This window comes from Channa argus, chromosome 18 (genome assembly GCF_033026475.1).
Source record: "Channa argus isolate prfri chromosome 18, Channa argus male v1.0, whole genome shotgun sequence".
In the NCBI taxonomy this organism is placed as follows: Eukaryota; Metazoa; Chordata; class Actinopteri; order Anabantiformes; family Channidae; genus Channa; species Channa argus.
Genome location: NC_090214.1, coordinates 9,070,405 through 9,098,357, shown reverse-complemented (window position 1 = coordinate 9,098,357; position 27,953 = coordinate 9,070,405). Strand labels below are relative to the sequence as shown.

Below are 27,953 nucleotides of genomic sequence, written 5' to 3'. Positions count from 1 at the left end.
GGCTGCAACTAGACACACTGAACGTTTGAAGAGGTGGACAGACTTCTTAGGCTTCATTTTATGCAGTTGTGCAGTTGGCTCAGAAGCAATTACTGCCAGGCCATTGCATTGTTTAGGTTCTTTGATAAAACCTTTATGACTCCAACCTTTTCACCCATGCTATTATTGTCAGAGCAGTCTATATTCAACATCTTAAGATGCAAGCTTCACAAACACAAGCATTCCATCAAAGCACGAGTCAATTCGAACCAAAAAGACTTCCACACGGGAAGGTCTTGCTCCTGTTAATATCTGTTTACACTTTTCTTTTGTCAGTCAAGAATGACAGACACAAGTTATGCAGCAAAAGGGAAAGACAATGGTTGTATCGAGCTCAATTAAACTAATACGTTGAGAGCAGTTGTACAAATCCTGTTTCACCAGTCATTGTCTTTTCATACCTCCATAAATCAGGCTGCATTTTGTACCACTATAACACCCTCAGCTCCAGGCTAGAGCTGGCATTAAGTATCCAACATCAAAGGAAAGCTGGGAACATTTAAAAGCAAGCGAGATGAGGGGATCTGCAAACTAAAAAAACAAAAAAAAAAACACTCAACTGCAATTTATACTGTAAGGCAGTGGAAAAGGGAGATGAAAAAAAGCAGGGGGATCACCAGTTTATCTCGATATGGATCATGGCACAAGAATCTAATGCTATCAAGTAGGAGTGGTTGTGCAGTAGACGAGAACTGAGAAGCCTCAGAGAGCCTGAGATTGTGAGGCTTGATACTGTATTTGTCATGTGGCTGGGTGACAAGGGCATAGACGTCCGCTGACATCTCCTATCAGCGGCAGGTAGCAAATGACAAATGGCTTTCGGTGCAGCTGGTTATTAACCCGCTGACTCTGGGTCAGGGGATATGGGTGTCACAGGAGGGTTGTGTGAGCGGTGCTCAATGCTGCCAAAGGCCCTTTGGTGCAGGGAGCAGAATCCTTCTCAAATTACAGAACTCTTGACACTTATACTATAATGGCTGTTTAAGTAACATTAGTTAAATAAAATTATATCTGTTTTTAAGGTGATGGAAGAGAGAAAAAAACAAGTTCCAAATACAGGTGTCTTTGTCTGACCAAAAGGCCAAAAGTCAAACATTTGGTTTCAAAATAAATGAATGATATGAAGTACCATTATGTCTACATAGCTTTAGTTATTATTTCAGCAGAAGGCATCTTTGTCCACTCTTTGAAACCCTTCTATTGGAAGAGACCTTTTGTAAAAATTTTGGTGTGAATTTTGGAAATGCCATAACTGTGCTGGCTGTTCAACTCTGTACGTTTAATTTGTGAGCTAAACACCCAGCTTGACCTTTCACCTTGACAGAAGATAAAGTTTTGTCTGCCGGGCCAACAGTGAGCTGCCTCCTGCCATATGTTACTGTTTTAAACAGAGCTTATCGAGCACTTGTCAAACTTACCTTGAAACCTTGCTCGCATGCTTTATGTGCATTTCACGTGGCTTTAAATAACTCGCTTTATGCACAACACTGACAGTTTGATCCTAATTAAAAGTGACTTTCCTGTGAAAAACTGTGAAGTGAGTCTCGCAGTAATATGAGCAATCGCATGCAGGATGGATGGACAGCAAGAGTTTCTAGAGCTGTTACCTACCATTGTACAATTGTTATGCAGATGAGGACGCTCAGTAAGCATGCTATTTAAAGACAAAAGGACTGTGTCTGTGTCCTTGTCTTTTGTGCTATGAGGCTTGTCACTAGGCACCAAGCCAGACATTAGTGGGATATAGGTGTTTGGCCTCAAGGTCTGCTTGTAATTCATTAGGAGAAACATTATTAATGTGTACATGGGCATGATTATAAGTGTATTTGTCTATTGTATGAGTGAGCTGAAGGTTTTAGGAATGCAGTGTCTCCCAAACCATCCAAGGCCAATCCAACGGAAAGCCTCCATAAACATTTCATATACCCAGGAGACATGTCTCCATGCATCATTGAGAAACTGTGAAACAACAATCCGTGGATCTTTACTGCAAAAGGAAAAATGCGCCTATGCTTTTTCCTACATGTTCTCAGCACTGTGACCAGAAAGAGCCTAAAGAAGAAAAGTGTGTTGTGAACATACTCTATGTGTGGTTTTGCAGTGAACTGTAGGTCATCAAATGCCGCACTTCCTGTTGTGAGCAGCACTTAATTTCTGCCAGCATATATTATCAGCAACCTGCAGGGTCGGTACAGGCAAGCAGTACTGTAAAGTGTACAAAACCTAATCCACTTGTATGGCCTATACAAAGTTAGAAGGCTTTAAATGTACCCATATTCGTCTTGCTTGGCTAATCCTGAAAAGTGGCAAATTATCAGTTGGACCCAAAGGGATTCACCTTATTAACCTTTTAGTTTCAAAAGTTGATTGTTTTATTGTGCTTTTTGTACAACCCTTACATTTTCTTCTATGGAAGGGGGAGTCGATTGCACAAGATAGCAACAGAGGAAGTATCACAAGCTTCAGTACCCCACCTGAGATACCTGAGAGCAGCAAACTAAATGAGTTCCACTCTGATCTACCTTTTATTTCCAGTGTCTTTTTTTTTTGTAGTCAAGTAATTTGAGTCAAATGTCAGATCTTACTGTTAATTTATTCGAAATTGCTCTTTGTAGAATGATGCAGCTGGAAAAAGTGATTCAGTGATTCAGCTGACAGAATCAAGCCATACAAGTCGATAACAACAGTGTGAAAACCTTGGTCACGTTTGCTTAATAGTCAGGGGAAAGATATTAAAAGATTCTCCTAAATCCTTAATAATGCCTTCTTACTCTTTGCTAAGTCCCTTCTTTAGGTGCTTAAGATGTACAGTAAGAGAAATCAATTGAACCCTCAATGTCAGCAGACCTTTTATTACAAGGTGATCATTTAAGTGCTCACAACACGTCCTACTGTGTTTTTCTCTGTTGTTTTCTTTCAGCTGCGTCTTCTCAAAGATCTTTTGAGTTTTCTTCATTACTTTCAACGTTTGGCTAGAAGTGCGGAGATCAATTTAAGGTTTACTGTAGTTCTCAAAATCTTTATATTTTGCTTTTAGAAAGAATGATTTCCACTTAGCACTGTCTCTCCGAGTTGGATATCTGATGAAATGAGGTTGCCAACAACAACAAAATAAGAACACAAAGGCCTGGAAGCCACCGCACAGAGGAAGCAACCCTAATCATGCTTGCATCCTAAATTCATGCAGCTTGCCAACTTGTGCAAAAACATATGCAACACATTATATATTTATATATTTTCCAGATTAAAAAAAAAAACTGAAAATGGGTGTAATTTCTTAATCTAACATAACGCATCTATCAAACCTGAATCAAACTCATACTGATAAAAGCTGCAGGTGACACAGTGACTGTAATGCCACTATATTACTAGAGGATTGATCAGAGAACTGCTGTATTGCTAATTAAACCATCTCAACAAAAACATGTGCTAGCAGATTGAGATGTCATATGTTAAAACCAGGTGCTTGATGTTTAGGTGTTTGTTTTCTCTGAATAGACATCCAACACTCTGCTCAAGGCAAAGTGCTCTGAGCAGGTCTGATGTAACTGTCATGTTAGCGAGGCCGCTTGGTATAGTCGCTTTTTTTATTTTGATTTTTTACTGAAGCCATTTTTAGTAACCAACACTTATCTGCCTACCAACTTGACTTTACCAGCAACAGCCAGATAATTTCCCCCAAGGTGGAGACAAGATTTGAATATTGTACGTACATTGATCAGGCTGACCAAACACAACTCCAAATGAATGATGTCATTATTTGCATCTTATATATGGGTTAATAGGCTAATTCTTGCCAACAGTTTGCTACATTAAATAAATGTTAATGTGTTGTGCACAGCATGCTTATTAGTAGTTTGAATAATTTTCCGGCCAACTGTGGCTAAGGAGGTAAAGGTCATCATCCACCAACTCCAGGATTGGTGGTTCAACTCCTGGGTCTTCCTGTCACATGTCAAAGTGACCTTGAGCAAGACACCGAACCACAACCAAGTTGCTTGAGGTGTCAGCTGCATCCAGCTCCCCCATCGGCGTGTAAGTGTGATTGAGTGTGAATGAGTGAATGACAAGCGATGTAAAGCGCTTTGAGTACTGACAGGGTAGAAAATCGCTATACATGTGCAAACCATTTCCCACTTACCATAATCAGTTATTTCCAGTTTAGGCTTACTGGTGATGTTTACCTACAGTTGTATGGGGCCAGTTCCACCCCTTAGTAGCTGTTTAGAGACAATAATACCCACAATAAAGGTACAGTCCACAGCAAATGACACATTTTCAACAACATTTTCCTCATAATTCTCTTCTTTATGCTCAGGAAACCTTTAGGTATATTCAGTCCTGGCTCTGTAAACGAAGGAGAGAATATAGGTCAGGCAAGGTAATTGTATCTTATTTGGCAGAAAGGGCAGTCTCACCTGAAAACAATAAAACCTAAATAAAAAAATGAAACAAGCTGGAACTAACTAAAACTAAAAGGAAATCGAGACCTAGCTAAAAATTATCATAAATGTAAAACTGTTAAAACATTGGCTTGCAAATGTCTGCTGTTGCTGTGAAGTTAGCTTGAGCAGCTGGAGACTGTAGTAAGAAAGTAGCAGAGCTGGGAGCTGCTGTGCCTCTGATGACCTTTCTGTCTTTTGTGTTGAATGCTTGTGTGGTGGCATCATGTTTGGCTTGGATCCGCTCTTGTCCGTGACTTCCAGGGCATGATGACTGAACTCTAGGCTTTTGTTTCTATAGGCACCTATTGACTATAGATGCAGAGAAAACAGTAACAGCAGAAATGTCTCAGATTACTAAATTATCCGAACCAACCTGAGTTTGGCAATGCAGGGCAACAATAAGCCTATGCAATATCCTAAAATGACTGAGCTAGGTAATAATAATTTATTTTGTCCTACACCTGATTTGATAGAGAAAGCTGCTTTGCTTATTAAAAAATATCAGTAATTGGATTGGAAGGGATTAGTAGTTTCTTATGGTGAGCAGCCTAATGATGTCACCCAGAGACAAATCCTAAGGTTGCTCCACTGATCACGAGCAATGACAAACTGTGCCCACACCCATCTTGATTTTACTGGAGTATGGACTTATTTTCTGATTCACATCAGAAACCCATTTGAAGGTTTCAGAATATCACAGAAATTGTATGAGCCCACAGAGTCAAAACCCAATGCACTGGCAATGGAGGCTCTCCAAAATGTTATTACCTGAATACATCTTTCAATTCAATTCAATCCTCATTGCTATTATTTCCAGTTTGTAAGATGGTAGTCTGTGGAAATACTGAATTGACAGTTTGAAAGAATATTTTAAAAAGGAGGTGGATTTTTAAAACCAAACCATCCATACTACACGATTACCCTTATTATTGCATTTTTTGAAGCATTATGTCTACCAATTATAGCCCAATCAGCCTGGGTGTCGATAATTATAATTACTGTCAAGGTTACACTGCCTCCAAAGGTCTTAGAGACAGCAGGCAGGGGCTCAAAACATTCTTGCATTAGAATATACTGTCATGGAGCTGACTAATATTCATATGGTACATGCACATAAATAAGCAGTCCTCTGCAATATCCATGCTTTCCCAAAAGGTTGGGATTCATCAGTATAAAGGTGATAATAGCAGTGCAGAGTCAGTGATTGTGCAAACTGACAGCTCCATGACAGTTTGTCAGCTCTTCAACAAGCCTGTGTCATCAAGATTTACTCTGATGAGAGCTGGCACCCTTAAGGCACAGTGTTACCTGAATACGTGGTATCATCAGTGCTGCACATATGTACAGGACGCCCACAGTATGGAAGTCTTGTGACAACACAAAAGGCATATTATATTCAGTACTTCATATCATAAATTAGGATTGATTTTTTTTAGCTTGAAATGTCTCTGCTCAAAATGAAAAGAAGTAAGGAGAGATAAGAGTATGTGAAAGAGAAGCATAACGAGAAAGAGAGGAAGAGGCAGGCAGGATTTTATCAGTCTGACACTTATCAAAAGTGTTAAAAAATATTAATATAACTCCAGGACATTAATCTCTGTCAGTTGTTACAATGAAAAATTCTATTTATTTTGTTTTTTTAAAATACTGCCATCAGGAGCTGCCCATCAGCAGCAAAGCAAACAGGCTGAGAAAAAAAATACATCCATGATTAGCTCCTAAATTGTCTTCCCATTCCCCAAATGCTAATTGTGTCATTACCATTTACTGTATGATGACATGATGGGAGCTATGGAATATTTAGGCAAATACAGGATGAGCCAAAAATGCATGGCGAGTTCCCTTTTCCAATTTAACACCCATGCAACTAAATTAAACCCTGGTGTCTCATTACAAACACTAATGAAATAGCTGGCATTCACATAAAGACCAATGAAAATGAATACAATTAAACATGAATCAAGAGTATTTTTTCCTCATAATTTCAAAGAATTGTGAATGTTATTTGCACAGGATTGCCATGCAGCGGGATATTACACACATATACACTCACTGGCCACTTTATTAGGTACACCTGTGGATTCTAATGCAACCCAATACAACTGCTCTGCCATGAATTTTACATTTGCACGACGCCACTGCCCACGTCAGCCTCAATAATAAACAGACAGTAGAATTATCACCTTTCTGATAGTTTCAACTTAAAAACTGAGAAATTATAACATTGTGTGTGTCTGTGTGTGAGTGTGTATGTGTGTGAGTGCATATGTTTGCATACTCGAGTATAACATTCAGTACATTGGTTCATGTTGTTTTCTTATCATCTGTGAATCATACCTATGTTCATTTGGGAGAAACATCTCACATTTTAGGCATCTTTAAAATAAAGTCGCACTAAGAAAAAAAGGAGACTGTAGTCATAATCATACATCCACAGTAATGTATACTGCTTCAGACTTCTGCAGGACAGGGAGAACTGTAGGCCGCTGTCACTAAGTGCCCTTGCTCAATCAGCACTGTGGAATCAAATTCTGTTGACTCAGCATTTGTTTCTCTGGGTGACCTGTTGTTCACCTCACTTCCAACCGCACTCTCCACCACAGATGCCACTTTAGACACTTCTCCAAACGACATCTGAAGATAAAATATGTAAGTTTAAGGCCACCACTGACATTGCTTACCACTAAATTACATCAGTTTATGAATAAGAGCTATTTGTTCAAAAGTTTGCCTGTTTCAAAGGCACTCACTTCATGTAAGTCTTTAACACATTAGTGAGAACCAGGAACCAGATTGTCTAAATGTTTATGATGTTTATGATTGCAATGCCATCTCAAATTGTGATAGATAAAACCGCTGTGTGGGTGGATTTGAGACAGTGAGACTTGTTCTAAAAGTTCTGAGCTGAGTCTTTGGAAGATTTTGCTGCTAACGAGAGGGCCTGCCAGTGCCACTCAGACTTTATCGCTGATGTCCACACCCATGCTAACTCCTACTGTGCTCAATCACAGTGGCAGCTGTTCGACTGTGCACTGACCACCTCCTACAGAAAACCAATCATATTTTCAGAGACACCGCCGGTGAGCCTCCCAGCATGAAGGAGAAGGTGAGTTATGACTTCAGTACACACAACCAAGGTGTGGCAGTAACAGTGTTAGAAAGTGGCAGTGGCTTGAAGGAAGCAGATATTTCACCCCGACCCAAACAAACATCCCAGAAGTTAAATGAAAGTCACAGTCATAATAATGCATCTTTCTGTTTTTTTTTTCTATAAGTTTTTTTTTATAGAAAAACAATTCATAAATTTAAACTGACCTAACAAAACTATTGATCCATGTGATCCACAAATACAGTGAGACATCACCCTATATTGCCTAACAACATATACAAGTGTGCAATAAGCAATAAATTACTACAATAGCATATTTTTTTCAAAGTGAGACCCAGGAGACCTCTGGGACCCTTTTATGACAGTGTGAATAGAATAAACTAATTGCAGTGGGACCTGGATTATCTTTCATTAGCAGTAAATACAATCTGTCATGTGTGCCATTGTTCACGCCTCCACCTGTTTATGTGCCTTTGCACATAAACACACCTCTATTTTTAACAAGTGATAATTCATTCATAAATAATTTAAAATAAAAGTCAATATACACATTTTAACAAGGCCATTTGATTCTTCAAATAAGTCAAAATATATTTTAGGGTTTTTTTTGTTTTTTGTTTTTTTCTTTTTGTCAGGACATTAACCCACTAAAAAAACAATTAATTTGTATTTTATCTGTGGATCTATAAATGCTTTGTCCCTTGCGCACTTCAGGATTAGCGAGGCAGAGTGCCAAAAAAAAAAAAAGAGCCCTCCTACTCCTAATGTATTTAAAGTGACACATTAATGGGATAAACAGTCCCCTTATCTGCTGAGTGCACAGGCTTCTTCTAAAACACTACAATCCCATTAACAAGACCTATTCTGATTTCACATCTCTCTCACTCTATTTTACTATAATAAAGGCTTGTCCACCAATGGGTGTTTTCTGCAAGTGCCAAAGTGGGAGGTCTGTGTGTAGTAATGCACACATTAAGATTTACTAATCCTTTGTTTTGGCTTATTCAGCTGAGACCTTGGTAAAATGGGAAGGGTGCAGTGCATTGTTACAGTGATTATAAACTACACTTACAGCACTCATGTCGACACTGTGTCGAGGAAAGGTCAAATAAATCGTAAACTCGTGAATATTGCTACCAATAAACAGAGCTTATGCTCTCATGGTATGTAAAGTTGAGAGGCCTGGGCCGCACTGAATGAATGCAGCGTAATTGTACTTCTGCTATATCAGGGAGATATTTACATAACATTTAAATTACCATCTGTGGCATAATAATATGTGAATGCAACTTATCAATTTAGTGAGGTATTTACTACTACAGATGTAAATGAGGCCAGGCACAGTTCATCTGCTTTGCAAGTCCCACTTAATAATATCTGATGACAGTCTGTTTTGACACATGTTGCACGTCTGAAAAGCACCAGGGCGTTTGGTAAAAGAAAGCGTTTTCTGCTGATAAAGTTACAGAAACTACTTGCAGAACAGACATATCTGTGCTAGAGTGTATTCATCCCACAGAGGAAAGCCATGTGTCAATAGATACCAGGTAAACGGCAAAATGTCAGCCACTCAACGTCGACATCAATGATCGAACGAGTTATGAACAGGGCATCGATAAGCCACTGTGGGTAATTATTTACTACAAGATTGCTTCAATAGTTTTGACATGAACCCTGTGGATCTCAGCCATTTAAAGCTGGAGGTTGTATATTTGTAACTTTGAGACCAAAATGAATCCCTCATTGAACAGAAGCTGTCACTTCTTGCGGTATGGTGCTTAAAACCAGACCATTAGAGATTTTGGATTGTGAAGATGGAGATTTAGCTGAAGCTGCTAGCCTCCTTAATGAACTGGATCATCTCACTTGCTGGACTGTTTTCATGATGGCCCTGCAACAATTGTGGCCTTGTAAAAGCAGGGAATTATAACCTTGTAACAACAGATCATGATGTGTTAAACTTGATCAACTGAAAACACACTGTCAAAAGAGAAGTTGGATTTCTATCGGGCTTCCTGTATGTCTTCCACATGCCACCATGGGGTTGGGGACGAGGATAAAATCATAAGGAGCCTGGTCAAGGATTTGATACATAATGGATGTTGCCTGTGAGGGGTTTTTCCACATGGGATGTTTCTTTCTACAGCTCCGACTTGGCTCAGGCACCTTCCTACTGCAGTAAATCCCCATTCTATTGCTGGATTTTAGCCTCTGTTCACTAACCTTGCTCCAGAATAATATCAGATATTGACATGCATTCCTGCTCTAGTAGTTGCATACTCCAACCTTGTCTTAACCATTTTAATTACTTGATTCGCACTACTGTCTCTCTTAGATGCGTTTGGGTTGCCCCTACATTGAAACTTTATATTATATGTGTGAATGCAACCTCCTCCTGCAAGGTCTTGAAGAAGCACCTTAGCTTGCTCATGTGCAGATGGTGCTACTCAGTGAAATCAGTGCTTTGAAGCATCAAAGATCTCCACTGCTGAGACGCCTACTTGGACAACAAAACTCGCAGGGGGAGGCAGGACAACTTCAAATCTGGGTGAGCCCATGCTGGCAGAGCCTTACTTTAAACTTTTAGTTTTGTTCACAGTAGGACCATACAGACACAGAACAGAAAGGCCATGTGCAGCACCTCCTCCTTCAACCACCAAGACAACTTTTTCCATTTTCTATAAATGCGAATCCACTCAGACCTTAGTTCAGCAGGATTCCAACACAAATTGCAAAGTCAAGTCTTTTCAGGACTGTTTTGACAATAGAGTAGGAATTTTATTTTTCACTTCACAATAAAACTCTCAAAGAATTGGAGCCACTGGCTGGACAATAGATTCAGTAATGGACCCACATTCGAGAGCTGTGTATGATGTAGACATGCACGTGCATATTCATTGTCCTTTTTTCCAGAGATCAGTATACAAGGTAGTTATAAAAAGAGCATAAAAGACCCTTTACCTGAATACAAGTTTGTTTTAGTGCATTTCTTGTTCTTGCTATTAATGTGAAATTGCATAGAAAGACTGAAATTAGTATTTCTCTGTTTTCTTTAAGGCTCATATCTCAGGCCCAGTACCAACAGTACCTTCCTTAATTTCTCAATACCCCCTTGAAAAGCAATTGTTTCTGCTTAAGAAATTCTTCTTGGTTGGCCCATCAGGAACCTTTGTGGTAATGGCAGTATGCCTGACTCTCTAAAGCAATATTGGTGTTGGAACTGGTAAATTGAGTATGTCTAATTCTGATATACATTCTAGTAAATAGTTTCCAAACAAACAATTGAGCTTATTTCCAGCACCATACAGTGTACTATACGCGTTAATATGTCACTTAGCCAGCTATACAGGCCCTGGATTCTGGCTGTGTCTCTCATGTATTCGCCTCATGATGAATTTTGAAATGGTACTGGCTACTTTACTAAGGTAAACAGAAACCAGTCTGTGCCTTTTTTCCTTTACAGGAATTAGTCTAACTTGACATGGTGAGGTTGACACCTCGCCAGCTGTTTGCAGGAGCCATCTTCTGCCTGGCACAGACTCTGTGGTGACCAACATGAAGGTCTTAATCATTCTTAAACAGGAAGTGGATTCTGAAGCGCTGCTCTCTGGCTCTGTAGCCTGTACCAGCATGTCTACTATTATAGTGCATGCTTTAATGACTTCCATATCAGCTTGTTGCAAAGCAACATTAGTATGCTGGATAGGAAGACTGAGTGCTTGGCTCGGTCATCAGTTTACTGCTGTGCCTTTTGTACTAAACTTTTTTTTATTACATAAATCAGCAAAGTGAAGGAAAAATCTTGTGTACAACTGAGACACCACCGATTTAAAGACAGTTCTGACAAAAAAAACATTATGCAGAAATAATATTAATTTTGAAAATATAAATTACTGAGTTTAATCCATTTACAAAAGATGAAGCATGTTTCACATATGCCTTCTGGCACTACAGTATACTGTAACCTTCCTCTTTCAGTAGTTTGTCCAAAGGCAAATGCCACCTTTGATTTTGTATGATTAAGCAAAATGTTGCACTTCACCAAATGTCATAATATTATGTAATAATATTAATATTATGATGCAGTTAGTGAATAATTGTACTTTCTCTTTACAAGCTTTCCATGTGGCTATCATTCTGCAACCTGAGAAAAATGTGTACAGAACCAAAGAGACTGCCATTCTGCCCTGCACAGTGCTAAACCCTGAGAATTACGTGCAGCTTTTTTTTTTCCTGGCATTTTTTTTTTTCATAAATCTGTTATAACTTCATGATGAGTAGTCATTGCTGAAAGTCTCGCGTCCACGCCTCCCTTGGCTGCTGGTTCCAGGGTACAACCTCTGCTGCCATCGGTAATCTTGAAGCCAGTTGATTAATTTCTTTTCAGGTGACTGAACCACTTTAAGGTTCCAGATCAGGCTTCTTCTCTGTCTCTCCTGATACAACACCCAAAGTGATGGGTTGCTTGTGGTAGCTTCCATTTTATTCTAAATTGCTGACATTTGAGGCACCTAATATCTTCTTGTCCATTACCATGTTAACCCTGGATTTGGAGGACCTTTTATTCCCTCTCCTATTTCCCCAGGGATATGTTTGTTGTCAGTGTATAGCTGTATATGAGTTTCCTTTTCTCAAATTATTTTGTTTAGGTTGACAACCCACTGCCTCAGCCACCCTTTTCTCATCTCTCAAGTCATTTCGATTTTTCTTTTGTCAGTACTTTTATTAAATCTGAATCCCTTATGAAATGTGTATAGTGTACTTATAACTTACACAATTTTACTAGGTACTGTACATAAAAGAAATATGCAGCTTTTCTAATTACGTTAACCCAACAGGATATTTTTATAGAGATTTAAGGATTAATTGCTAGACAAATATGACTTTGGATGATAAAAACTTTAGCAATTTAGTATCAAATCTAAACCATGAACTTCCTGCTCTGTTTGCAGGGCTGAAAGACTTCCACCACATCGTGCATTACTTCTCTGTGACATTCATTAACCCTGTTCTGACCCATTTTCTTTTTCTTTTTTCCATACAAGGAGACTTTGCTGTAGCTGCACAAGCTGTGGTAGCTAAAGTAAAACCAAATTCATTCTTTATCAATCACTGAATCTACAATTGGTTTTGAAAGGATTTAGACCTTGTTGCTTTTTGGACATTTGTCTTTTCTTTTTTTTTAATAAAGAAAAATCAAAACAAAGCAAAACAAACACAATGTGTGTCCCTCATTCTACACACTAACCTACAGTATAATAACAATATGAAACTATTTTTAAGTGCTACTTTATTAAAACTACTTTATCAACAGCTGTGGCTGTCCAAAATGTGGTCAGGTGCATTGTGTTTGTGTTTTTCACCACCTGTTTTCTAAAAGCTTAAAACAGCAGCATTTCTGTCCAAATGTAATTATCTAGGAAAAAAACAAATTTTAAAATGATTTAGAAATAGGAAATAGGACCAAATCTGGCCATTTTAAAAGAACCAGTGCCATTTCATTGGGTCCAGCATTCTGAACTCATTCATGTCATGTATTAAAATGAGTGAAAACAGTAGTTCAGACTCGCTCCGATTGTTATTTCTTTTCCTCTGGTTCCAAAGTTCACTGTCTTTGAATAACTCAGTTAATCTTTAATTGAGGCTTTATATTACTGCAACACATGCACAATTCTGCAAATATTGGCCACAATAAATAATGAACCTCTCTGCTGATTTTTAAGAGTTAATTAATTTCCTGTGGTCATGACTATGTCTCGCCTGATTAATGATGGTAATGCAACTGGCATGCTGAGTTGGGTCCCCTGTCACTGGAGATAAATCAGCGGTGCACTGTAAAGCATCATGCCCCAGCTGTGTGCAACATGTTCACCTTAACTGGCTCACCGACCTACAGTACTATAAGGTGGTGACTTCGGGTGTATATGATCATAATTCAAGTAATTTGTTACTCATGAGACAATGACGTTGGCAAACTGACAAGTGTGTATGGCTGGATTCACAATTGAAATAGCTGGACATGTATTCTGTTTTTATAGCACATATCCCAGTATGATGAGATGTGTAGTATACTTCCAGTGATGGGCAGTAAGGCCTTACGAGAAACATGTTACAGTAATACTATTACTTGTGTTCAGTAACAAGTACAATACTTAAATTTAAATATTGTTAAAGGTAGTAATCCATGGAATATTGCATTACTATGTGAACACGATACATTTTTGTCCTAAAAGGCTTATGATTATCATATCTTATTACTACAGATAAAAACACGCCAGTGTCATAGTGGTAATAATATTATTGTTATTTCATAAAATGAAATAATATAATCCTGACTACCTCAAGGTGTGTGTGTGTTTGTGAGTGTGGACAGGTTTATGTTGACTACTAGCTAAAAAGCCACACGAAGGATGGGGTTTGAGCCAGAGAAGCATACTCTCGCCCACTGGAAATACTGCCATTTATCTCTGTCAAAGATGCAAATAAAATTATTGGGAATACGCACAAAGAGCAATGACACGCTGCCACACAGAAATAAGTTTGAAAGTTATCTGGAGAAAGAATATGTGGTGATGGAATCTAATTTGAAGACCAAATTCAGAAAAGTAAACTTTGCTTCTGCCAAGGATTTTGCTTAAGCTCAGGGAAAGGTTGAGGTTTTGTTGTGTTTTTTGTGAAGAAAAACATTTTGTCTATAAATCACTATTACGTTTTTCTCCCATACAAGATCAGCAGCTTTCGGCTTGTGCGTCGAATGCCCTTACTGCCACAACCCTCCCACGCCTGGTGGGGTAGCATTCGAGCCCATGGCCTTCTGTATCCCAACCCAATGCTCTCCTACTGAGCCCCCAGGTCCCCTCTAAGTTTTTCTCCCATAAGGCAGACAATCTTTCCCACTCATAAACAATGTGCTATGAGTGCTTACACATGCCCATGGAAAAAGTTTAATTATGCTGCAGTCAAACAACCTGGATCGAACTCAAGCAAACTAGATTTGGTATTTTGGGGGAGAAAAAAAGAAACAGTTGCACTTTAGAGTGTTAGACAGCATAGAAAATAAAAGACTGAAACACAGACACACAAACAATGTTATTGGTCAAGACAGCACAAATTCATTCATGACATGGCGTGTCTGGCAAAGTCATAACTACAATCAACCAAGGAGTTGAGACATAGTAACAGACTGCATATGTTAACCATAATAATTCCCTGTAGACTTTTGGTGCAGATAATCACCAAGCACAGTTTGTTTTAAAGAAAACAAATAAAGTTTTTAAACCATACAAGTACAAGGTCATGCGTTTGGGGTTTCGGATGAGCCTTAGGGAAAAGGTGAAGCACAGTTTCACATAAATTAATTCTTTATGAGGCCCCACCAGTCTAATACCCATTGTAGTGACTTCCATTTTGGAGGTAGTTCACAATGCATGGCTTACAGGTACGTTGCAGGTATGTTGTTGCTTAAATGTAACAAACGCATCCCTTCTCGTTAGTGTTATAACCATATTAAGAAGGTCTGGTGATGATAGTGACCTCATGTCCCTACTGGCACTTATGTATTGGCTGATAAAAACAGATAAAGGGTCATGCGATAGGTTCATAGCAAATGAGCAAATTGCTTCCGAACTAAAGTTTCTGAAATACAATTAAGACAAAGTACTCCACAGCCACACTGTTACCATGTACTATACAAGGGCACACAGGCAAATCAAACTGTGTTCTATAGAGGCTTTCACAATGTGAAGTGCTTACCAGGGTGTGTAATTTCAGGAGGAAACTCAGTCTTCAATATACTCAACAAGCTGAATTTAAAAACATTGAGTTGCTATTGTAATTTCAAACATTGTAGACATGTTCACCCATAGTCACTATGGTCCCAGATTGATTCAATCAGATGGCATCCGTCCAGCATTTGAATGTGCTCCAGTGTTGGAAACAATTCTCACATATCCAGGTGGCCAGATTCATACACATGGACACATGAAAATCTGTTTGTAAAGGACATTCTCAGGTTCTGAAGTGAAGATCAAATACTCCAATGAGCAACAACTGCACTTAGGTCTTTCAAAATCTTACATACAATGATAAATGTTAAGCGCTCAAAGCTTGACTTAATTGATCTAATTAACAAAGTAATTATGTGAAGACTTAACCATTGAAACTGACTGTAAATACGATGCAGCTAATATTCTATAACTCTTCCAAAATAGATTAATCCATAGCAAATAATCCAACTGTAGTTGTTTAGCAACCATCCCCAACACCCTGTCCACCTCCTTGTGAAATGAATAAAAATCTCTAAAGATCTTAATTCCACCTAATTCCTCTCTTTTGTTTTTCCTCTCCTTTCTAGCTAAATAAATAAGTGGAGAATTGGAGTTAACTTGGCATGGTATACTTATTAGAGTAAGAGGCTTATAGTCAGCATATGAACCCAGTTCCAGTATCACTCTGCACTGTATATGCTTTCAGCTCAGGATACTAGTGACACTGACAATGAAAATGAAAAGTAAAAGAAGATTAGGAAAAGCTGCAGACAGCGACATGGCTGATAGAAAGTGACAGAAGCATCAGAAAAAAGTTCACGCAATGTAGAAGAGTGAAGAAAGGTCCACTTGACAGACTAGGCTACTATGAATATTCACACTGACATCTGGGGGAGGAACTGCGAAAATATCTGTCACAGATTCACTGTAGGCAATGTATCTAGTATTATTCTTGCTCCATATCAGTCCCCTTCATTGCAGCTGATAGTAACTTATTGGGAGTGTGAGGAAAGATTAATTCACATCTATTCATTTAGCTCTTTTGTGTAGCCAAAGGAAAATAATCATTAACAATCTCATGGTCATGTGAGGTCACTTCCTAATTTACAGTCCCAACCCATCTTTGCCACTGCTGCAATCATTTACTTATCACTTGTTTCACATTTCCTATGCAACTGTATCTCTATGGAAACAAACAGAACTAATACACCAGCAATCACGTGCATATCTCAATTGCTTTTCACTTTTCTCGCTTACATTTGTATTGCGTGGCACCGGTGCTGGGAGCACTCAGATTAGTATCTTTAACAGGCTACCTGACATGTTTTGATGGTAAGAGCTACTAGAGACAGAATGATATGTTTCTGACTTTAACGGAAAAAAAGTGTGTCTATAACCACACTAGGAGCCCTAGAAGACTGTACACATAGTAGCACAGAAAACAGCTTCATGGATAAAAAATGTACAGAAAACATACCTACTCTCATTAGAGAGTAGTAGCATTACACACAAATACACACACACAGTCTATACAGTGGTCACTTCAATACATTTGCAGCTTGTCAGGCTGTGGACGTTTTCCATTTAATTGTGTGTATGCGGCCATTTTGCCAGGGCAGATGCTAGTATGGATTTAAGTGAAAAGTGCTATTGTGTATTTCAAGCTGTACATTACCCTTGGAGTACTGAAACAGCCGGAATAGACAGCGTTACAGACCTGTGGCTGCAGCTCAAGCTAAGTTAGCTCCCCTCGCAGTGGAGACACAAAGACAGTAGACAAATACGGGGGAAGAAAATTCAATATATGGAGAGGATTTCTAAATCTGGAAAGTCGTTTTATAACACTCACCCAAGCTCTAAAGGTATTTGGAGCTTTGGTTCATAGACTCCTTTTACTGTCCAGATACTATAATTGAATCATCTGGTCTACTGGTCAGCGATGAATTGAACTGTTTACACAATCTATGTCCAGGTGTAACAGGAGGGAGACTTCTTTAACCAGTGCCATCAATAATACCTTCAATATCATCATAAAGTTTTCTTTCCTTCAAAAAGACGCTAAGGCTTCATGTAGGTTTTACCCAGAGCCTGATAATGGCAGTGCAGGGATTTCTTTTTTAATGAAGCACACATGTCAGAGGTTCATCTCAAGATTTTCAGATTTTAAGATGGTAAGAAAAGTAAATGTATCCTAGTGTTATTGGATCAGGTGCCAACTTCCATGTCCATGCAGACTTCCAAATTCTACATTTTTTTCTTACTGTAAGTGTGGTATGGACCATTGCTGCTTGTCTGGACCAGAATAACTACTGAACTAAAGCCATTACGCTTTGAAAACCCTACGTTTTTTTTTTTTTTTTACACTACGCAGACACAACAACTGAATTTCTTTGCGATATTTAAATATAAACTGTTTAATGTACATAAAAGTATAAAGTCCATTTTCTGTCTCACTTATCCGTCACCCTTTTTCGATTAACAAGAGGTTTTCGACAGGTTGTGTTTTGACCCATGCACGCCACCAGACTTGTCACATGGACAGCCTCATGAGACAGAAATTTTGACAGCTTGCTCCATTTCGCAGAAATGAGGAAAGAGCACGTCTGCATGATAATTAAGCACTTAAAAAGCCATGCTGACACAGGCAGACAGCCTGTCTGCAGTCTGCATTGGATAGACATTTCATATTAAATGTGCTGACATACAAAGACTTTCACCTGAACAACTCAGCAGCAGACAGTAGGTTCAGAGTGGAGTTGTATAAGGGCAATGAGCATTGATTGGATATGAATGAATGAGATTCTGAAGTGGGCAACTTAGGAAGTCTTTCAAATACTCTCCATGGGTTATCTAAACCAAATGTGTGCATACAAAGCGAATTGTGAATGTGCCTTTTGGGTGAAATTCAAATATCTACAATGAGAAGTCAGTATACATGAAGGGTAGTGACATTTTCAGATCACAAGGACACACCTCTTTCATTTCACCTGTCCTTCACACCACTTCAACAGGATTTTTCAAAAGAGGGAAATTAGTCAATTGTGTATTAGGTATTATAAGGTGTCAATCAAAATCCAGCTGTTTGCAACATAAAATTAAATTAAAAACGAAAAAATGTCTAAGAAATCTGTCAACTCCTGGCTTGGTCTCCACTGTTCTTTTTAGTCCTACATTGTTCTTCTATTACAGCATGATATCAATTATTTTCTATGACCAACAGAGTTTAAGAGATCTCGCTCCTTCTCTCTCTCTCTCTCTCTCTCTCACGCTGCCTCACTCTCTGATTATAGCAGACAGCAGACCTCACTAGCCAAGGTGGCTAAGTGGTCTGGCTCATAAGTGAAAACAGTACAGAGACTCCACATGCTTTCCCTTTAGAGAGGCAGCGTATGGGCTGGAGCTTAGACAGGCCTACGTCTGGGCTAGAAAACAAACAACAGCATACTTGTAATTAAACATGACGTATTGCATTTGTCAAATGTACCCTTATGTTATCCAAATGAATGTCTTTCAAAACCCTACTTACCAATGATATCTGTCTCGTCTACCATACTGTTTCCAATTAGCTCTTCCTACATGTTACTCTGAAATTATGTCAAGTTTTACAATGTAGGACAGCACACCCCAGGTTCCAAACTCTCAATGCTCTTTCATGTACGTGCAATTTGAAACAAAGCCAAAATATGATAAAAGAGGCAGTAATAACTCTTCATGTTCCCTGACTTTAAAACAGGATTATTTGCGTCGTGCCAACACTCTTCGCACAAGTCACAAAATAATATGTACCAGTGTTCATTTAGGACATTTGAATGTGTCTCGTAGCAAAAAATTATGCGGTTTATTTAGCTTTCTTTGTGGTTGAGATCAGGTTTCTTACACCTACACCAGCACTAAATGCATCAGTCAGAATGTGCCTTTAACAGTACATCTCTAGCAGCCATCATCCACCCTCGACCACATACTATCCCCCATCAGTCTGTGTTAGTTCTCTGAATTCAACCCCATGTGTTCTTTCCTGTGCACCACCACTACCTCCCACAGAGCAGTACGCAGAGACTGAGATGTAATCTCCTCTGCTTTCCCTTCCACAGTTGTCCCCCATTGTGCCATGGCCCTGTGTTTTTGAAGCTAAGGTAAATCTGACTCCATGTGGTTTCTTCACCACTGATTGTGATCACAAGTCTGTAAGTGGATTTCTATCTCACCTGGATTCACTTGACTGGTACATTGATTCGTATCTGAGTCAAAGCAGTTCCAGATGAGGGGTTGTAGGCGTACGTGATGGATGGGTGAGTGAAACACTGCACAGGTCTGCGTGAGTGCTTTTGTATGTATTTTTTTGTGTGTCCAATAAAGCGTAATAATTAAGTGTGACGAGATGGGTCGCCTGTTGTTTTTCCTTGCATTCTATTACACTGGAGTGACACTGTGATACATTTCTGTTTAAGATATGAGCTTTATTTTTGCGTTTTCTCATACACACACACACACAAACAATGTTGCCTGCTAACATTACACCTCTGTTCCTACATGTCCTGCAATTTTAGAGGAACTGCTTCATCTGTAGCTAATGAGGTTGGAAAAATGAAAATTTTGCTGTTTGTTTTCTTTCTATTTGAAAATGTACAGAAAATATCTAAGGGGCATTTAAGTAAGTTTATATTGCATTTGATGTTACATAGGCGACACGCTAGCAATAGCCAAGAGAGATAAAAACAAAGTCATATAGCAAACACCATCCTTGCAACACCGTGCATTTCGAGTCCTCTGTTGTCTTCCATGGATTCATAGTCGGACCATATCTATTAAACAGGCCTCTGCTTCTCTGAGACCGTATCACATGACCATAACAGACGGCCTCTGTCAGATGTCATTAGCCAGCAACTCTGTTTCCTTTAGACAGCACACAGTGTTAAGACGCACACAGTGCAAGTGAAGAGACACAGATGCCAGAGGCCCCAAGCACACAGAATAAATGTACGTACTCTTACACATGCAGCTGTTTTCATGCCAGCACCCAGAGGCCTTTCTCACACTGCAGGATTACTAAGTTAGCTGCATAGAGTAAAGCCTGAAGCAGCTTTTTTTTTTTTTTTTTTTTGGAAACTTAAGTCCAAGGAACTGATTTGAGGGGACTCAGACCTTTATGAGTACGGTTACTCTGCCAAGCATGTTGAGCCGCTGGTGTTCACAAACATAAAAACGCGCACACACACACACTCTTTACTTTGCCCATGACATTCATTGAGATTCATTTTTGATATCTTTGATAAATGCCTCTAAGGCAAACCTTTGGAAATTTAAGGGTAATATGAATGTGTTTCTGAAAGTATTTCTTCCTGCAATGAAAAGACCTTAAGTTAACAACTTTTTCATTAGATAAACATTTTGCATACCTTTGTGTGTGTGTAATTTGGATTTCAAATACATTGTAAACAACATATTTTCTTCAAGTGCCAACTTGTCTACTTTTGACCACTTGAATTTTCCTTCCGTTGGCTCCAGTGATTTCTTGGCTGCATCCCTCTCCTTCTGCTCTGCACTCCGTGTTGCCACCTCCACACTCCCTCCACATTGAAAAGTGAAAATTGTAATTCATTTGGTATCTTAAAAAGGACTGCATATCAGTTTGCCCAACAGCATATTTCCCCCTGAAACACAGCGATGAATTTTGTTCCACTGAAGCACAAGTTTCTGGATTATTAAACAGCCTAGCTGTTTCTAAGATCGGCCAAGCTTACCAAACACATTCTTACTGAAAAATCTCCAAACTGGCAATACACACAAACCACTTCCTTCACGAGGGACAGGTTACCTGTTGTAGTATTTAAAAAAAATACATACCAAATATTAAATATAAATATAAATATAGCTCTAATGTTTAAAGGCCAAATGTTCACACAAATCCCTAAGAATCTCTCAACCACGTCTCTACAATTAAGGAATCTCAATGTTTCCTGCTGTTCATGTGCCAGGATATTGCAGGATCATTATAGGCCGCACAGAGCAGGCTGAAGAAAATGATTAAATATGCATTAGTGGTAATAGATGCTCTGTGTTTTCAGGTGCTCCACATGATGAAGTCATTAGATTATCTGCCTTTTGAGCAATCATTCTTAGAGTCAAATTAGACGTCCAAAATCCCCCAAATAATACTGCAAATCAAATGAGACCAATCCATCCTGGTGACAGCTCCTATATCTAGTGCATTAGCTAGACAAAGTGTCAGATTGGAAACATATATATCTATCTTACAAAGTGCGAAAAAGCAATAATTAAAAAAATAAAAAATAGCCATATGAATTACACTAAGATATGTCTCACTGATAGAGATTTAAAACATCTTTACTAAATCCATGACATATAGACAAAATCCTTTCAAAGAGAACAGGGTTACCTCACCTAGAACACACACACACACACAAAAAAAATACCAGCAACAAAACATACTTGCTTTGTGGCATCAAGAAATTGAGTTATTTTTGTATTTTTGTAGTTATTTGAAACACCTGTCAGTATAACTTGCTGTAAAAAATCAATGGAGTTTATTCAAAGTACTGAAAAACCATGTTTGAAAAACTCAACTCAACTCCAATTTTTCACAGACCTCTGTGTCAATAAGGTTCATTAGAGCCAACAATGAATACAGTTTCTTTTTCCTGTATTTTATTCCAATGTTCTAAGCACAGCAGAAACAAATCAAAATTCACCTACATTATTCATTTCACAATAAAAGAGAAAATAAAACCTAAAGCTGCACTAAGTACCACTATGAGGGTAAGTGATAAACGTTTTCGACAAACCAAGATTTACACATGCTTACCTCAGTCTGAAAAGGACCTTCGCAACTTTACAGTAAAGTGATTTTTACATGAATGTTATAAAATGAGCTATAAGACCTTCTATAAGCTCAGATAGAACTATAGTAAGCGAAGTTTTACTGTCATTTGATTTTGTTTGGTTTTTATTTCTCCCGATAATCTTTTTCTGCAATGTGAAACATGGGCTGTTCAGTAAAAAGTGCTGACTTTGAATTTCTGTTTCCTATTTCTTTTCAGTGAAGGAGCTCTCCAGTGATGAAACGCTAGACAAGTCCTGTGGTAAAATGATTTGAGACAGGAATGCTGAAATTAAATGTGTTGGCAAGCCTGTCCATCAGTGCAAAAAAAGGAAAAAAGTAGATATGGTGTTAGACTAGATGTCCTCCATCAATATCATTCATTTTTTGTCAAAACTAGGATGAGGTCACTTCCCAAGACCACTAAATTATGCATTAGTCCCTGAGACATGTAGCCATGAAAGAAACTTTCATCCACAAAACATGCATTACAGATGTACATGTTGGAGCTTGTCAGTCCCTGAATGTTACTTGGACCCAGTAGCAGTCTCATAAATAGGCAGAACAGATGCCAGCAGTACATATACACTATTTTTCCACCCATTTTTATATAATATGATTATTCTCCTACTACCACCAATTAGATAAAACATAGTCAAGTACAAACATATTTCTTAAGCTTAAATTCCTCATTAAACATCTCAGACTTATATCACTGGCCACAATGATTCATCATACAGAATCAGACCTAGGTCTGAAAGCACTCCCTTACTGCTCATTTACTACTCTTTAATAGACACTGAAATTTCTCTATAGAGAGCAGTAAATTCAGACACTTATGAATCATCATCATCATCATCATCATCCATGACGGGTGTAGTGTCACAGAGCTATTAATGTTGACGTCTGTAAAATGTCACACATCGCATTGTGGAAATGTTAGCATAAGGTGATGTGGACGCCACCGACACAACTTTTTTTTGTTTGTTTGTTTCCCTGTAAATTTAGACCCTGTAAATCGTCTCACGTCCCACTGTTTAAGACGTGATGTTACATTATGTGCATCTGAACACTGTCAAACCAGGTCCACTCTTTTGCGTTGTAGAACAAGAAGTAAACAAATTAAATATTAAGGGCTCAAGGTCATGTGTACATTAAATCAAAAATATTGTACTTTCAAAAGGGACAAGTCCCACTGTATGACGGCAAACATGAAGACTATTCCCCACTGGCAGCAACAGTCATTGTGATTGCTGCTTGAAAAAGCTTATTAAAGTGATGCGCTATTAAGTACACAGTATACATATAACGAGTTCTGCGTGTAATTAGTTAGAGATTAATTTAAAGTTCAAACAGAACGATGCAATTTTACGAGTTTAAACTCACAGTTTGAAGATATCATAGGCATTTATGTGGCACTATTGAGTTCCGCAATCAGCTCTAAATGCCATATGCCTCAGATATGATAGTGTTGTAGTCAGGACAACAACAAACAACCAAACAACAACAAAAAAGCAGGTATTACAATGTCTGTGGTGTACTGAGACTGATCTGTCATGTAAAGATCTATGAGTTGAATAAAGTATAAATACACACACACACACACACACACACACACACACACACACACACACACACACACACACACACACACACACACACACACCATGCTAAACTAACAAAGACAGAACCCTTTAATTTTCCCCTAATTTATATATGTATCAGGAATGAGACAGCAACATAAGTCACAGTTAACAACTTCTTTCTAAGAAGCTATAACCTCAATTTTGCATCTTCTGTTAATGGTTAGGGTTTAGATCTGGTTTTTACAACACCTTGTAAATGGACATTTATACAGCTCTTTTATCCAAGGCGCTTTACAATGTAGCTTCTCATTCTCCCATTCACACACCCACGATCACACTCTGATGGCGGTGGCTGCCATGCAGGGTGTTTACCTGACCCAGCGAGAGCAACTTGAGGTTCCGTGTCTTGCCCAAGGACACTTCGACACGTAGCGAACCACTGACCCTGTGGTCCACAGACGACTGCCTCACCAACTGAGCTACAGCCGCCCCTTGTAAACTTTGGCGGGGAGAAATGGCAAAAAAAATAAAATAAAAAGTGACAGAAGCACATCTTTCTTTTGGTCACACGATATGGTTTACCTCATTTTGATGCTTTGCTGTTGTTAATTTAAAAAAATTTAATCTGACTTCTAATTATATTAAGTGAGATGACGCGCATACAATAACAATTAATAACTTTGCAAATTCAAAATTCTTGCCATTTGCTTTTACCATTAATCTATCTACCTACTTAACAAAGTAATAAAGAAAGAACATGACAGATATGCTGGATTGAAAATTACTAAGCAGATAGCACCACAGGTCTTGCCAGCTAAATTGATTGTGGACTTCTAAATGAGAGCCAATCACCCAGAGTGAGAAATTAGCTAAACAAATAGAAGTCGCAAACATAAACAGGCTTGTAATTTAATTGAGAACAAAGAAAAAGTCAGTACTTTTGTACTGTCAACCTGTCAGCTCTAAAATATAAGTGCCTGTGGCAAACACCACATTTTTAAGGGTTTTCTGACAACAATGCCGTATTACAGAAGTTAACAAAATGAGCAAATGTGGAACTGTCAAAAATAAACAGTTAATTTGTTTTACCATTTGATACAATATTTCTGAGCATGCATTCGAGACATCTCTGGTGCATTTTCACAAGCTCATTTGACTTGGAAAGGTTAAATGTTCGCAAGGCAAATAAACCACCCTGGAATGTCATGATCGTGACATGATTGCAGCACTTTTACTTCCATGTGTGGAGAAAATATGGACATTTACGAGATTGCCTCTAATGGGTGACTCTGCCTCAGTGACAGCTTATTACAGTAGCCGATGCAGCACTCATGGGAAGAGTCCATAAAACCACACAACACATCATTAGGAATCTGTCTGACCTTAGCAGGGATATGGCCCCACAACTAATCAAGTGGCGTCTGCCAGTCAAACAGGCTAAACGCCATACTAGGAATGTAACCGTGAGCAAGCCATTTTAAATAGCACAATGGCACAAGGAGTGAATAAAATTATTCGGCTTTGAATCACAGTGCTAAAGTGCTAAAGCATGTGCTGTTTGGAAACTAAAAACCTTGTACACACTCCGGCATTCAGAAAATAACATTTCATGTGGAACTTGAGAAGACACTAATGGCATGCTGCATTGTTTCTGTGATTAAGGATTTAACTTCTTGGATCTAATTAGATTTTTGCATCCATTGCCAGCTGTCTGAATGCCTTCAATAATGTCTGCTGACCTTTCAGGAGTTCTTCAAATTCTTCAGTGTGACTTTCTGAAGTATTTATCATTGTTTAGTTGTGAATGCATCTCATTGTTAGCTTAGTATGTCATAAAATGGCCTAGAAAATAAGGAAAGCAAGCAATCTGCTTCCTTTTTTCAATCTGGGAGGCATCACTGCAGTTTAAAAAAAAAAAAAAAAGGAAAATCAATACACTAAAAATATGTTTGTTTTGATCCCTGTATATTAGATGTTGACTTTCTTAAGCCATGTGACCTTTAACAGTCATTGGATCAATAGGTTGGAAACTAAGAAGCCTGTTCAAATCCGCTGACAAATAGCCTTAAGTAGTCAAAGGAAGCAATGGTTTTTATGGAGACACCAGAAAACGCAGCACTCAAGTTGCAGTTTGCATTGGGAGAGAAAAAAACATGGGCTCAAACTCAATTAAGTGAAGGAGGACAGAGGCAGACTGTGAGCAGACACCATCCATTATGACACTGTAATAATGACATATAAATGCAATTAATATGACTGATGAGTGGCAACATCCTGACAATCATTTGCCTACTTCATCATAATAGTCAGTTTGGCAAATCCCATTAGATCAGTGGATGTAAAAGTCAAAGTGCTGAAGAATAAATCCATCACTGGGTTGTTGCAGAGTTTTCGTTTTAACTTTAGATGTATAGTTAACTGTAGTTGACCACATCATCAGTCACAAGTGATGCTTCTAATAATAAAAAACTTCGATCTGCATTTTTTTAACCCAACTTTGTGTGTCGTTCACAGCAGAGCTAACTTAAAAATGCATAAATTAGAAAGCCAGAGTTCCAGTTTTTGTGGTGCAAAGTTGCCTGTAAACAAGAAATGGCTAAATCTATCTATAAAGCTCTGTCTTCAGCCAAGCTGGAGTATTCTCCCGACTCTGACAGCCATAGTTACGAGCCTAACTAAGTGTTCATCGCTGGAGAGTGCCTTTTTTTGAATGGACCCATTAATTCTGTTTGTTGAGCTGTCTCATTACAGAGTTAATAGTGCATTTGTCCTGATTGCGGTCATGTTGCAGAACAGTGATCACACTGTTGTACTAATGGGTGGAAGTCACACCGCACACAGCAATGTATGATGATCTGTCTAGTTACCTTAAACCAAAGTGTCTCTTTTCTTAAAATAACACGTGAATAATTTTGCAAATGAGTCTAAACTGATTTGTTTTTAACTGAATAGATTTGTTGAGGTAGTAATACATGACAGCAGTACATACAGCAGAGGACAACAGGTATGTATGGTCCTGAAGGGTTTCAGCTATAGATGAAACAATCCATTATGTTCAACTACAGAATTCTCATGCTTATTCAAACTTCCACTAAAACAAAACATCATGTGTTCCACATATATTATTATGCTAATCATGTGTAAATAAATTATAGGCTTTATCCAATCAGTAATTACATGTCACTGGGTGAATGAGTTGGGCCGTGCCACTCGTAATCATTTGCTCTGCTTTCTGCTAGATGGGCATTAATTACAATAATTAACGTTTCCCATTAAGTTACAAGATCCAATAGTGATGTCTTTATATGTTTACAGGAAGTTGTGTACGTAGTGTAACGAGCTGCAGCAGATCTGAACTAATCCTAAGTATTCATCTGTATGAAAGGAACAAAGGTCTCAAAAATACTGACGTTCACATAACTTCATAGAGGTCAAATAACGGTGACACAGTTGTAGTTTCTGTTACAATTATATATAAAATAGAATGTAGAAAAACAAACTATATATGGGAAGAATCTCTTAAAATCATAGAGCTGTACTCCATTAAGTGAGTCTGATGTCACCTTATGAGAACCCCTATTTGGCTTAGCTTCACTTTTCTTCGAAAGCTAATCTTCGAAGTTGTGAATATAGAGTGATGACACTAGCTTCAGTATATCATTTTCACCCTCTGGCAATGGGTTTCAGAAGCAAGTCACGGTCCTAACCATCACACACGGATATGCTGCTGCCTTTGGGGATCTTGTCCAAACAAAGATGTGAAAATATTTTTACCAGAAGAGCCAGTAGTCACACATCATCTTCCCTCGCGGTGTTTTTTTTTTTTTTTTTAAAGGAAGCAGGAGTTGTTGGTTTCTTAATTTTAACCAGGGGATTTAGGCTTCCACTTGGTTATTTTCATTACTGCTTCATCTGTTGGTTATTTCGATAATTCATTAGGGCTATAAAACGTCATAAGTAAAAAATAAAATCCAATTTCCTAGAACTTAATGTGTCTGCATATCGCATTTCTAGTAATTTCTTCACTTTATTAACAGTCCGATTGATTGGGCATTTGAGCACACAGGGGACACTGCTGAAAAGGCAAATGTAGTAATACGTCTTGTGGATGCGGCTTCAGATAGGAGTATGGATCTAAAAGAAAAACCACGATGCACAAGTGATCATTTT

The 27,953-nt window shown here is 38.4% G+C and overlaps 1 protein-coding gene across 2 annotated transcripts in view; it reads right to left on the bottom strand.

The window, feature by feature from the left end:
- LOC137103714 (astrotactin-2-like) overlaps positions 1–27,953 on the bottom strand; it is a 232,417-nt gene that overhangs the window by 192,933 nt on the left and 11,531 nt on the right. The window lies entirely within an intron of this gene.